Here is an 11,629-nt window from a genome sequence, read left to right as displayed (position 1 = left end):
AAAGACTCAGACACAAACTTCCCTCCACCCAGAGTTGAAAAAATCCGGTTTCCTGATTGGTCCTCTGGTCAGGTGCTTCAGGTGGAAGAGACATTAACCCTTAGCTATCTGTTTATGACAGCTCTCCACACTGGCCAAACAGGAAATGAAATTCAAAAGTTCGCAGGGCTTTTCCTGTCTACCTGGCCAGTGCATCCGAGTTCAGATGGCTTTTCAGAGCAGTCACAATGGTGCACTGTGAGATAGCTCCCGGAGACCAATACCGTCGAATTGCAGCCACACTAACCCTAATCCGAGATGGCAATATTGATTTCAGCGCTACTCCCCTCGTCAGGGAGGAGTACAGAAATCGGTTTTAAGAGCTATTTATATCGATATAAAGGGCTTCATTGTGTGGGTGGGTACAGCGTAAAATCGGTTTAACGCTGCTAAATTCGGTATAAATGTGTAGTGTAGACCAGGCCTCTGTGATGCACAGCCCCTGTCACTATACATTCCCAGAAGTGATTAAGTTTGCTGCTCCTTTAAAGAGACAGAAACAGCAGTTTGCTATCGTGACTAGAGTTACCAATCATTTCAATTCAATCAAAGCACTGGGCTGGCATTGATAAAAAGTAAAACGTTTATTTAATCAAAGAGGGAGAGTTCAGATATAAGGGATAGGCACTGGTTTTCCTTGTCGGCTCAGGTGAAGGATCCCTTAGGGCAGTGGTTCTCAACCAGGGGCCCGGGGGCCCTGAGCAGGTTTCAGGGGTCTGCCAAGCAGGGCTGGCATTAGACTTGCTGGGGCCCAGGGTGGAAAGCTGAAGCCCCACCGCATGAGGCTGAATCCTGGGGTTCCAAGCCCTGCCACCTGGGGCTGAAGCTGAAGCCTGAGCAACTTAGCTTCGCGGGGTCCCCTGTGGCATGGGTCCTGGCTAATTGCCCTGCTTGCTACCCCATAACGCTGGCCCTGGCTTTTATATACAGAAAAACAGTTGTGGCACAGATGGGCCGTGGAGATTTTATACCACGTTGCTGGGGCCTCAGAAGGAAAAAGGTTGAGAACCCCTGCCTCAGGAGTTCTCTGCTCCACTTTTTATAATCCAGGAAACCTTTGAAAAGTGTCTCTCTCAAAATTCATTGACCCTGCTTCAAGAGGCAGGAAGGATTCCTAGGGATGTGGTCACCATTCCACAGTGAGATGGTTAAATGATCACTTTTTCCCACTTGCTGTCCTGATGGTCTTGTTCGCCTGGCATGCAAATGTGCTTTTCTTTGTCTTTGGTCACACCTTACTCAATTTACATCAGATACACATTCAAGCAGGTGGAACCACATTCCTTTGTCTGGAAAAAGTTTTTTGAATCAATTCTCCTGGCATGAGGGGTTTAAACACATTTTAGTCATAATTCCAGCACACATGTATAATCCTTTGTGGATTGACCGTACATACATGATGCAAGAATATTAATGATCAGTGAGTTGTTTTCCAGTGACGTAACATGGCACCTTTTAGATACAATTTAGCAGACTTTTTTTTTTCCTGGTGGATGCTCTATCCTCACTCAGCCCTGCTCCTCCTCTTCTCCCTAGATCTTGTCCTCACTCCATGGCTTTCTGCCCCTGCTCTGCCCCTCCTCTGAGACCCTGCCCTCTCTCAACTTCTTCCTGCTCCACTCTGCTTCCTCCCACAAGGCCCCGCTCTCGCTCCGTGTCTTCCTGCCCCGGGGCAGGGGCGGCTCGTTTTTTGCCTTCGGCGGCACGCCTGCGGGTGTTCCGCTGGGCACGCAGATTCGGTAGTGTTTCTGTGGGTGTACCTGCTGCCGAATTGCCGCCAAAGCCGTGGGACTGGTGGACCTCCCGCAGGCATGGCGCTGAACGCTGCCGGACTGCTGTCCTCACAGTGACTGGCACGCTGCCCCCCGCAGCTTGTCGCCCCAGGTACGCGTTTGCTGCGTTGGTGCCTGGAGCTGCCCCTGCCCTGGGGCCCACCAGACAACTGATCGGCAGCCAGTTCTGGGACCTGCTGAACAGTGGCCAGCCTCAGGGCCCCAGAACCAGAGCACTGGTGTTGAGCACCTCCTATTATTTTTTTCTGTGAGTGTTTGAGGCCTGGAGCACCCACCCATAGGTCGGTGCCTGTGCAGTTTATAACAATAATGAGTTGGGGTGTACTGAGGTGACCACGACAGCTGAGACTGTCTGCTCGATACCAGGGAGCTCCTTGCCTTCCCACACAGGGATGCTCTGATGGTCACAGTAGGTCACGGCTCTGACGTAGTACAGCAAATCCTCTTTCTTAGATGTCTGACTGATTTGTTTTGCTCCCAGGCTCACGGGCCCAGATTTGGGACTGGGATGGAATATCCCCCCAGGCTAGACTGGCAGGGACCTTGGGATTTTTTTTTGCCTTCTGCTGCAGTGATGAGGTATCCAAACCCTACACTGGGCAAGGGGTTTAAGGAGCTGCTCTGGGCTCAGCCAGCCCTGCCCCACCACACCGGCGAGAGATGCACAGGCTGGAGGGGTAGGTAAAAGGGAGCAGAACAGGTTGCTTGGGTGCAGGCCAGGGAAGAGAAAGTACCTTCACCTTGCAGCTCCTGAGAAAATGCCTGAGGGAAGGCAGGATCTCTCCCATCCACAACTGCCTAAAGGTCCCTCCCTGAGGGAAGGGAAAACCTGCTTTTGATAGACCCTGAGAAGGAGGCATTTCCCACTCACATATTAACCAGGTTTCTTTGTGTTTGGTTTATGGCCTACCCCAGAAGGAGAGAGATTCAGAACTGACCTGGCTGGAGGGCCACGGCACAGAAGGAAGCGGCCGTTGCCCAAAGAAGTAGAGAGCTGCCATGCCACATTGGGCTGTGAATTGGTGCCATGCGGTGAGCTGCTCCCTTCATGCTTTCCTGTACAGCCTGTGAACCAGGGACAACAGAAACACAGATGCTGACTTTATCATTTCCCAGGGAGTGCTTGACCCCTGCTCCACCCCCACTCCACCCCTTACCGCAAGGCCCCACAAGTCTAGGATTTCCACTAGCAGTGGTGTGAATAGCTTTCACAACGGCAAATACTTTCTCCCTTTCCTTATGCTGAGTGACAACACTAGCGATCAAAATTAATTTTTTCTACCCCAAACTATTTCACATTCCAGAGGCATACGTAGCATTACCTCCCTAGGCAGTGTTGAAGAACAAAGGCTTGACACATGTTCACACTTGGCACAGATACATTCGAGTGGATTCCTCCTCCCTGTGAACTTCACTGCGGGCTCCAGCCTGCTGAGAATATAGCAATTTAGCTACAGATATTCAGAGTGCACAAAATCACATTTAGAGCTGGTGTATCGTCGCTCTGTTGCAACACAACGTGATAAATAATACTTGTCTTTCTATAAACAAAAAAAATATGGAGATACACCTATCTCACAGAACTGGAAGGGACCCTGAAAGGTCATTGAGTCCAGCCCCCTGCTTTCACTAGCAGGACCAAGTACTGATTTTGCCCCAGATCCCTAAGTGGGCCCCTCAAGGATTGCGCTCATAACCCTGCATTTAGCAGGCCAATGCTCAAACCACTGAACTATCCCTCCCACCTTTAGCACATGCTGACTGAGCAACTTGCAGATTTTTACAATAAATAACACCTAGTCACACTATTGTGGTTGGTAAACCTTGTTAGACCAGTTTTAGAAATGAGGAACTGAGGTTAAGTGATTTACAGTCACACATCAGGTCAGTGGGAGAGCTAGGAATAGGACCTAGGAGTCCTGATGTCCATTCCCTTGCAGTAACCACTTGACCTTGACTTTGTTCCCGCCACAGAGTTGGGAGTAGAACCCAGGAGTACCTCCAGTTCCTAGCATCCAATCTCTTGCTCTAATCACTAGGACCACTCCTTTCTCAAATCTTGGAATAGAGCCCAGGAGTCAAGGAAAGAGAGATGACTAGTAGCCTTATGACAGATGAGAAGATTATTGTGCCTCTCTGGATTATCTGTTAACTACTGTCAGAACAGTTCCTTCTCTGGTAGCCTGTTCAGCTTCTGAGGTGAATCCACTACCCAGGGCTTCTTTCCTTGTAGTTTTTCATTATCAGTGTCCATATGGACATAAGTTACATCTGACCACATGGAGCATGGTAATATTCTAGCTGTGCTCAAGGAACAGCCAGTGTCCCCTCGGGCTTTGAATAAATGTCTTTTATTCTTCCCAGTGAGACTGACCCCTGGGATGGTTATGACCTACTATCTTTGTGGATGGCATAGCTGTTACTCAAGCAGTTAGACTGAAATTAGCATTGTCTCTCACTTGCAGTGGGAGAGGACCTGTTACACATTCCTGTTGTAGTATTTCATCTTCCCCAGCTTCCTGGAATGTATCATAGAGTCACAGAAATGTAGGGCTGGAAGGGACCTCAAGAGGTCATTAAGTCCAGCACCCTTTGCAGAGGCAGGACCAAGTGAACTTAGACCATTCCTGACAGGTGTTTGTCCAACCTGTTCTCAAAAATCTCTAATGATGGGAATTTCACAGCCTCCCTTGGAAGCTTACTCCAGAGCTTAACCAACCTTATGGTTAGACAGTTTTTCCTAATATCTAACCTAAATATCCCATGCTTGCCGATTAAGCCTATTACTTCTTGTCCTACCTTCAGTGGATATGGAGATCAACTGATCACAGTCCTCTTTATAGTAGCCCTTAACATATTTGAAGACTATCCTCAGGTTCCCCCCTCAGTCTTTTTTTCTCAAGACTAAACATGCCCAGGTTTTTTAACCTTTCCTCGTAGGTCAGGTTTTCTAAACCTTTTCTCATTTTTGTTGATCTCCTTTCGACTCTTTCCAGTTTGTCCACATCTTTCCTAAAGTGTGGTGCCCAGAATTGGACATAGTACTTTAGCTGATGCATCACCCATGCTGAGCAGAGGGGGACAGTTTCCTCCTAGTCTTACATATAATACTTCTGTTAATACACTCCAGAATATTTTTGAAACTGCATCACATTGTTGACTCATATTCAGTTTGTGATCCACTATAACCTCCAGATTCTTTTCAGCAGTACTACTGCATAGACAGTTATTCCCCATTTTGTAAAAAAACTAGGAGTCCTTGTGGTACCTCAGAGACTAACAAATTTATTTGGGCATAAGCTTTCGTGGGCTAGAACCCACTTCATCAGATATGACCTAGCTGCTAGGATAGTCCACAGTGAAAATGCCAAGGTCAGGGCAGGCTGCAAAAAGGAGAGCAGATTCTCCCCAAACTGGTGGGTAACACTGTAGTTAGATTCACCATCCAGTCACAAACTGCTCTTGATCTTCCACATTGATTATCAAGAAACTTAAAAAAAAAAATCACATAACCCCCTTCATTGCATTCCAGTTCTCTGGCTCCCAATCAGTACATTTGTCCAGTAAGGTGGGGTGTTATTTAAAACTCTGCTTACTATACCAAGTGTTCTTCTGAGCCCCAAAGGGCCAGCCACATTACCAGGTCAACACTAGTTTGGATCTTAATGTGACGCTCTGTAACTGAGGGGGAACACCCAGCAACCTCCTTGTAAAATGGTTGTGTGGTAGCCAATCCAAAGTTTGTAACGTTGGGTGTCTTAGGAAGGCTCATGATGCACTGAGCATTGTTGTTATAGTAATGTTATAGGTTATAATTTAATGTATATAGTGATGAGGCTGAAAATGTGTCTTCATGGCTTAAAATAAGCCCAGGCAAAAACTCTCCAACAGCAGAGAGGCAGTTCACTCCTCATCAGGGCATGTATGGGACAAGCCCAGCCCAGCCTCACAGAACAAAGGACTCTGGCCTAGGCAGCAACAAAAGGGTCCACTGGACTCTCCAGTGAGTCATCCCCCTTCCTTTGGTCATCTTGGGATGATGATGAGGTAATGCTCACCTGACTCTGAAGGAGGGGGTGGGAAACAAAGCCAAGAGGGAAGAAAGAACATGATATTTCCAGGCGCGTGCTCTCTCTCTCTCTCTCTTCCACTTACGCCTACAGACACCACACCAAGCAACTGAAGCGCTAATCAAAAGGGAGAACCTGGCTGAAGAGCAACCAGCCAGCCTGTGGTGAGAAGCATTTAAATTTGTAAGGGCACTGAAAGTGTTAAGATCAGCTTAAAATGTGTTTTGCTTTTTTTTCATCTGACTTGTTGTGCTTTGACTTATAATCACTTAAAATTTATCTTTTTATCTTTTAAAATAAATATTTGTTTATTCTACCTGAAGCAGTGTGTTTGGGTTGAAGCATGCCAGAGACTTCTCTTGGGAGAACAAGCCTGGTACATATCAATTTCTTTGTTAAACTGATAAACTCATATAAGCTTGCAGCATCCAATGGACATAACTGGACACTGCAAGACGAAGTTTCCTAGGGTTGTTTCTGGGAACAGAGATACTCGCTAATACTCCGTTGCACAATCCAAGGAGCAGCTTACATGCCGGAGGCTGTGTGTGAACAGCCCGGGAGCGGGGGCTTTCACAGCAGAGCAGGGTAAGGCTGGCTCCCAGAGTCAAGGATTGGAGTGACTAGCAGATCACCGGTCCAGACAACACCAGGGGAATGTCACACTTACCCAAAATACCACACTGCCAGTCAATTCTCTAGTATCTAAAGGTTTTATTATAAAAGAACAAGAAGAGAGTTGTTAAATGGTCAAAGCAATCAGATACCTACATAAGACTTCATAGTCCATACATCAGGTTATTAGCAGCACTGGTGAATTTGCTGGCTTGCAAAGTCCCTCAGGAACACTTGGATGGGTTTGTCAGTCCTTTGTTCAAAGCTGCATTTTGTACAGAAGTTACTCCAGAGATAAGAAGCAAGATTGAAGGCAAAATGGAGAAGATGCAGCGGCCTTTTTATATCGTTTTGCCATGTGGCTTGTACATCCTCTGTCCCAAACACAAGCTCACAGCACAATGAACATGAGCATACGGGCATGGAAAAGCACTTAGAGTCCCCTATCCACAGGCATGTCCCTATGTGTCTTGCTGATTCACAGACGTAGCCCCTGGCTTCTCTCAATGAGTTCATTCTACGGCTGATTGCCCTTGACAGATCATGAAGCAGGCTGGATTTCTAGGTGCCACCCAGAAATACAGCACAAGTTTGATATACAAATATATCACACATACTTGTAACTCACAATACAAAGATGATACATATAAACATGGCTATCATGTTTAGCCAATCAAAACTTTTCCACTAATACCTTACATGGTATATCTTGTACAATTCATTGTAATATTGGTCTCAATAATATTATCAAATGGTCACCCATATGCCATACAGCATCACAGTTCTATTGTCTTAGTCATTGCTTTTGGACGCATATACCCACTGGATGATCATCTTGGAGAAGGTCTGCTTCCACCTCATGTTGCTCATATCAGCGCTCCGGAGACGAGGTATTTTTTAATTCACAGAAGCCTTTCTTTTATTGATCATCCTGTTCTTTCAACCCAAAGCTTTTGGTAACTTTTACTCTGTGTGAGCTGGTGTTAGGAAATAAATCAGGGGAGACACGGCCGTCTGACCGATAGATGGCTGGCACAAACAGGACAACACAAGAGTGCTTTCACTTAAAGCGAAACTTTACTTAGTCTCAAGAACTTACACACGTCCGCAACAGGTTAGTATGATACCCCCAACCCTTGATGATTACCGAAGCTGAGTGTGGTGCTCGAGTGGCACAGCATCAGCCCGTCTGCCGGTGGGGAACATAAGATGCATCTAGAGGGAGAGTCCCTGCAGAGCTCTTTCTGAGAAGTCCCCTTACCTTAAACTTTTTCCCTTTATTTATACATTAGTAATGCAATGACATATCACTTAAGGAAAACTTGTTAAGCAAGCAGTTTTTAAAGGTCAAGCAAGAGGTTTCCTTCTGATCATCAATTTAACCAGATATATGCCGTTGTTTTTTTCAGAGTGTCCATGCCTTGGGGCCCTGACAAACATTCCTGGGGGCACATATAAACAGACTTCTTGTTTTTCTAAAATACATGTATCAGCAATTTCAACATTCTCAGCAGGAAGGACATGGGGTCAAGCCACACTGTCTGTGGCCCCCAAAACCTCCTCCCCTCATGCCTTGGTTACACTGAGGCCACTGTGTGACCAATTTAGGACCTGCTGACTTGGCTACTTTTAGCAGTAAGCAATAGTGGTTTCAGGCACTTTACTGGTTTTCCAAAATCTCCCCGTACAATCCCAGTGCCATTCTGTAATATCCTCAAGCAGTATTCTTAGTCAAGTACTGAATTGGGACAAATTAAGGATGTATTTGCTTAGATATGTCAGCATGCCTATGAATCTCCGATAGGCCACCTTGTTTTGGAGTCTTTTTGTTTGTTATAATTGCTGTCAAGCTCTTTTGTTACCGAGTATTTGTCCTATATACCTAATCTCATTTGGCCTGATCTGCCATTCATTCTTGTTCAATTTAATGTTCTTAGCTTTGGCATGTGGCAAAATATTGTGCTCTCTCATATCATGGTTTTGTTTCCACCCCAAAGCTGCTGATCATTGACAATTATTTTCATGCTCTCCCTAATCTTAAAGAACTTGGCAATAATGCATTGGTACTGCTAAGGCTATCCCAAAGATATATTGCTTAATCATCTCTCTACCAAAAGGGGAGCTGAAGTAGAACTTTGCACTTTCTATGTTGTGTCAAGCTTGCCAAATCCTTGCCTGCCATCCAAATCTGAAAATACTCTTGCTTTTTGAAATTTAAGCCTGAGCTCAGTTGTCCTTGTGGGATAACAATTGCCTTTGCTGGTCTTGTTCAAATCTTATGCATCTATACAAATCCTTACCTTATTTTTATGACAGTGACCACACTGTTAGTCAAGTCAGTTGGTGTCTGATTTTGGTCAAAAACATTTAATCTTACGATCCACTGAAATTCAGCATTTGCATTCTCTCATTGCTAATAGAACTTTATGTAGTGTGTGTATTTTGGCAGCACAGTGGAATTTATGTGAGTGTGATATGTTATGCAATAATAAATTCCAACTATTACAAACGTCCAATTCTTAAAGAATAGCAGTTGCATCCTGTTCAGCAGGCCAGTTATACACCCATTTCTGTGAAAGCCTGTGCCCCAGTTTCACCACTTTTATATAGTTCTATATTTTGTGCAAAGTATGCCTTGGTAGGTAACATTTGAAAACTCATAATCTGCTGAACATCATTGTCCTGATAAAATGTGTATAGCAACACTGTGTGTAAAACTATGAGATTTTACTGTATGATTGTTACTGAAATTTGTTGTAATTCTTGGTAACACCCAAAAACCAATTTCTCAAAGACAAAGACTCCCTAACATGCCAGCAAGGTACTAAAGCACCATTACATGTTTAATTGGCTATTCATCAGCCACAGGGTAATTTCCATTTCATCCCAGAAATGCTTCAAACCTCACATACACGAGAGACCATTTGTCTGCACCCAACTGTGGGGTAATTCTCAAAGAACGGAGGAGGGTATAAAAAGAAAAGTCAGTGACCTCCACATGATCTCTCCCCCTTCATCACTACTCATGGCAGTGAGATCGTTTGAAAGACAAAAGAAGCATAATTGAACTGGGGTAGTGGTCCTGGCCTGGACGTTTTCCAGCCAGTACAGACTGCTGTAGGCTTTTGGAGAGAGAAACTCCTTTTTTGCTTTTAAACCTATTAGCCTTGATAATATTGAGGAATGAGCTGCGCATTTATCCTTTGATTTCTTTTGTAATTCATTCTGACTTAAAAGCATCTAGACTTGTAATCGCTTAAAATCTATCTTTGTCTACTGAATAAACTTGTTTTATTGTTTTATCTAAACCAGTGTGTTTTGGTTGAAGTGTTTGAGAATCTCTAGTTAGGTCAATAAGCCTGGTGCATAATTATTACCTGGTGTTGGAATGACGAACTGTGTGTCTAGTGGGCTACTGAGCAGTACAAGATGAACATTTCTGGGGAGCAAGGCGGGAGCTGAGATATATGCAGGTGTCACCCGGTCTGTAATTCATGGATGGCTGGGCATACCATTCATGTATCCAGCTAGGAGTAATTTTACATGCTGGTGGCTGTGTGTGTGCACAGAGCCTGGAAAGGTTGCTGTTCACCAGCAAAGCAGTGTAAAAAGCATCATAGGCTGGAGAGCGAAGGGGACACAGCAGTCCAGCCCTTCAGATAACATCCTGGGGAATATCATAGTCCTATTGCTAATAGGACTGTATGTGGTGCACGTATTTCGGCAGCAAACTGATTTTATGTGAATGGGATATACTGTATTATGCCATAATAAATCCCAGCCATTAAAAACCTCATCAAATTCTTAAAGAATATCCATTGCAGCCTGTTCAGCAGGCCAGTTATATACCCGTCTCACACAGGCAAGGCCGCAGGCTGTTCTTGAACCTGGATATCCCTGTTTTTGAAACTCTGAATGGTACCTCTTCCTTTATACAGACATTCCGGTGTGACTTTGTGTCTGCAGCTTGGCTTAGTTTTCAATCTTAGCAGTGGGTGGGCAACTAATGCTTTTGTAAACACTGGACCCTTATTTCTTGGCCCCAATCATCTAGAGTTTAAAGCCAGAAGGGACCACAAGATCAGAGAGTGACCTCCTGTACATCACAGGCCACCAGCAGCACCCAGCACTCACACACTAAACCCAACAATCAAAATGAGACCAAAGTATTACAGCCCACAGGTGACTAGACTATTACATGCCACAGGCAGAGAATAGGAGGGACCAAGGTGCACCAGTGCCTCAGGTCCCACCATCGCAGGAATTAAGTGAGATATACCCAGATAATCCTGGAAAGTGACCCACACCCACATGCTGCAGAGGAAGGTGAAAAAACCCCAAGTCATTGCCTCACCTGGTGGAAAATTCCTTCCTAGCCCCACATATGGCAATTGCTGGATCCTGAGGATGTAAGCAAGAATCAGCCAGCCAAGCACCTGAGAGAGAGAGAATGTTTGCTGCCATCTCAGAGCCCTTGATGATCCTGCCAATGGTGCATCTCCAGGCCTGGCCATCCCTGATGTTTCGGATTAAACAATTGCCACAATATTCTTTTACTTTCTTTTTCATTTGTGGCCACCAGCCGAGTGTTTTGAATCTCTGCATTGTTTGGTCTGTTCCCTGTTTCCTCCTGAAAGTACATCGTGGAGTAAATATATCAGATCCTTCCTGATTCATTCTGATAAAATACCAGTTTGGTTAGTATTGCCTTTGTACCTGAGCAAACAGCTTTCTGTTGCAATGTTGATTCATAAGGTGTTGAGGGTGAATCCTGTGACTATTTTTTTGTATGTGTTTAATCACAGGTCTGATAATGCTGCATTGTGCTTCTGTAGTACTGCAAGTCAGACACTGTCTTTGTGGTGCTCACTGCTGAAACAGACAGAGTTTCTGGAATATTAACTGGAGGTGTCAGGGTGCTCATGATTTTGTGTGAAAAAGTCTAATTTCTCGCCCCCTTGAGCACTTCAATTTTGCAAGAGGATTAGCCGCAGAATTTTGAAAGTGAAACAGTGATTTTACTCTGGCTTTTATCATTAAGAACAAAGTGAGGGGGGAAGGAAGGGGAGCAATGCAAGAAAGGAGAGAGGCATAAGCCAAGGGAGATCCATC

This window comes from Gopherus flavomarginatus, chromosome 4 (genome assembly GCF_025201925.1).
Source record: "Gopherus flavomarginatus isolate rGopFla2 chromosome 4, rGopFla2.mat.asm, whole genome shotgun sequence".
Lineage (NCBI taxonomy): Eukaryota > Metazoa > Chordata > Testudines > Testudinidae > Gopherus > Gopherus flavomarginatus.
This window is presented reverse-complemented; position numbering follows the sequence as displayed.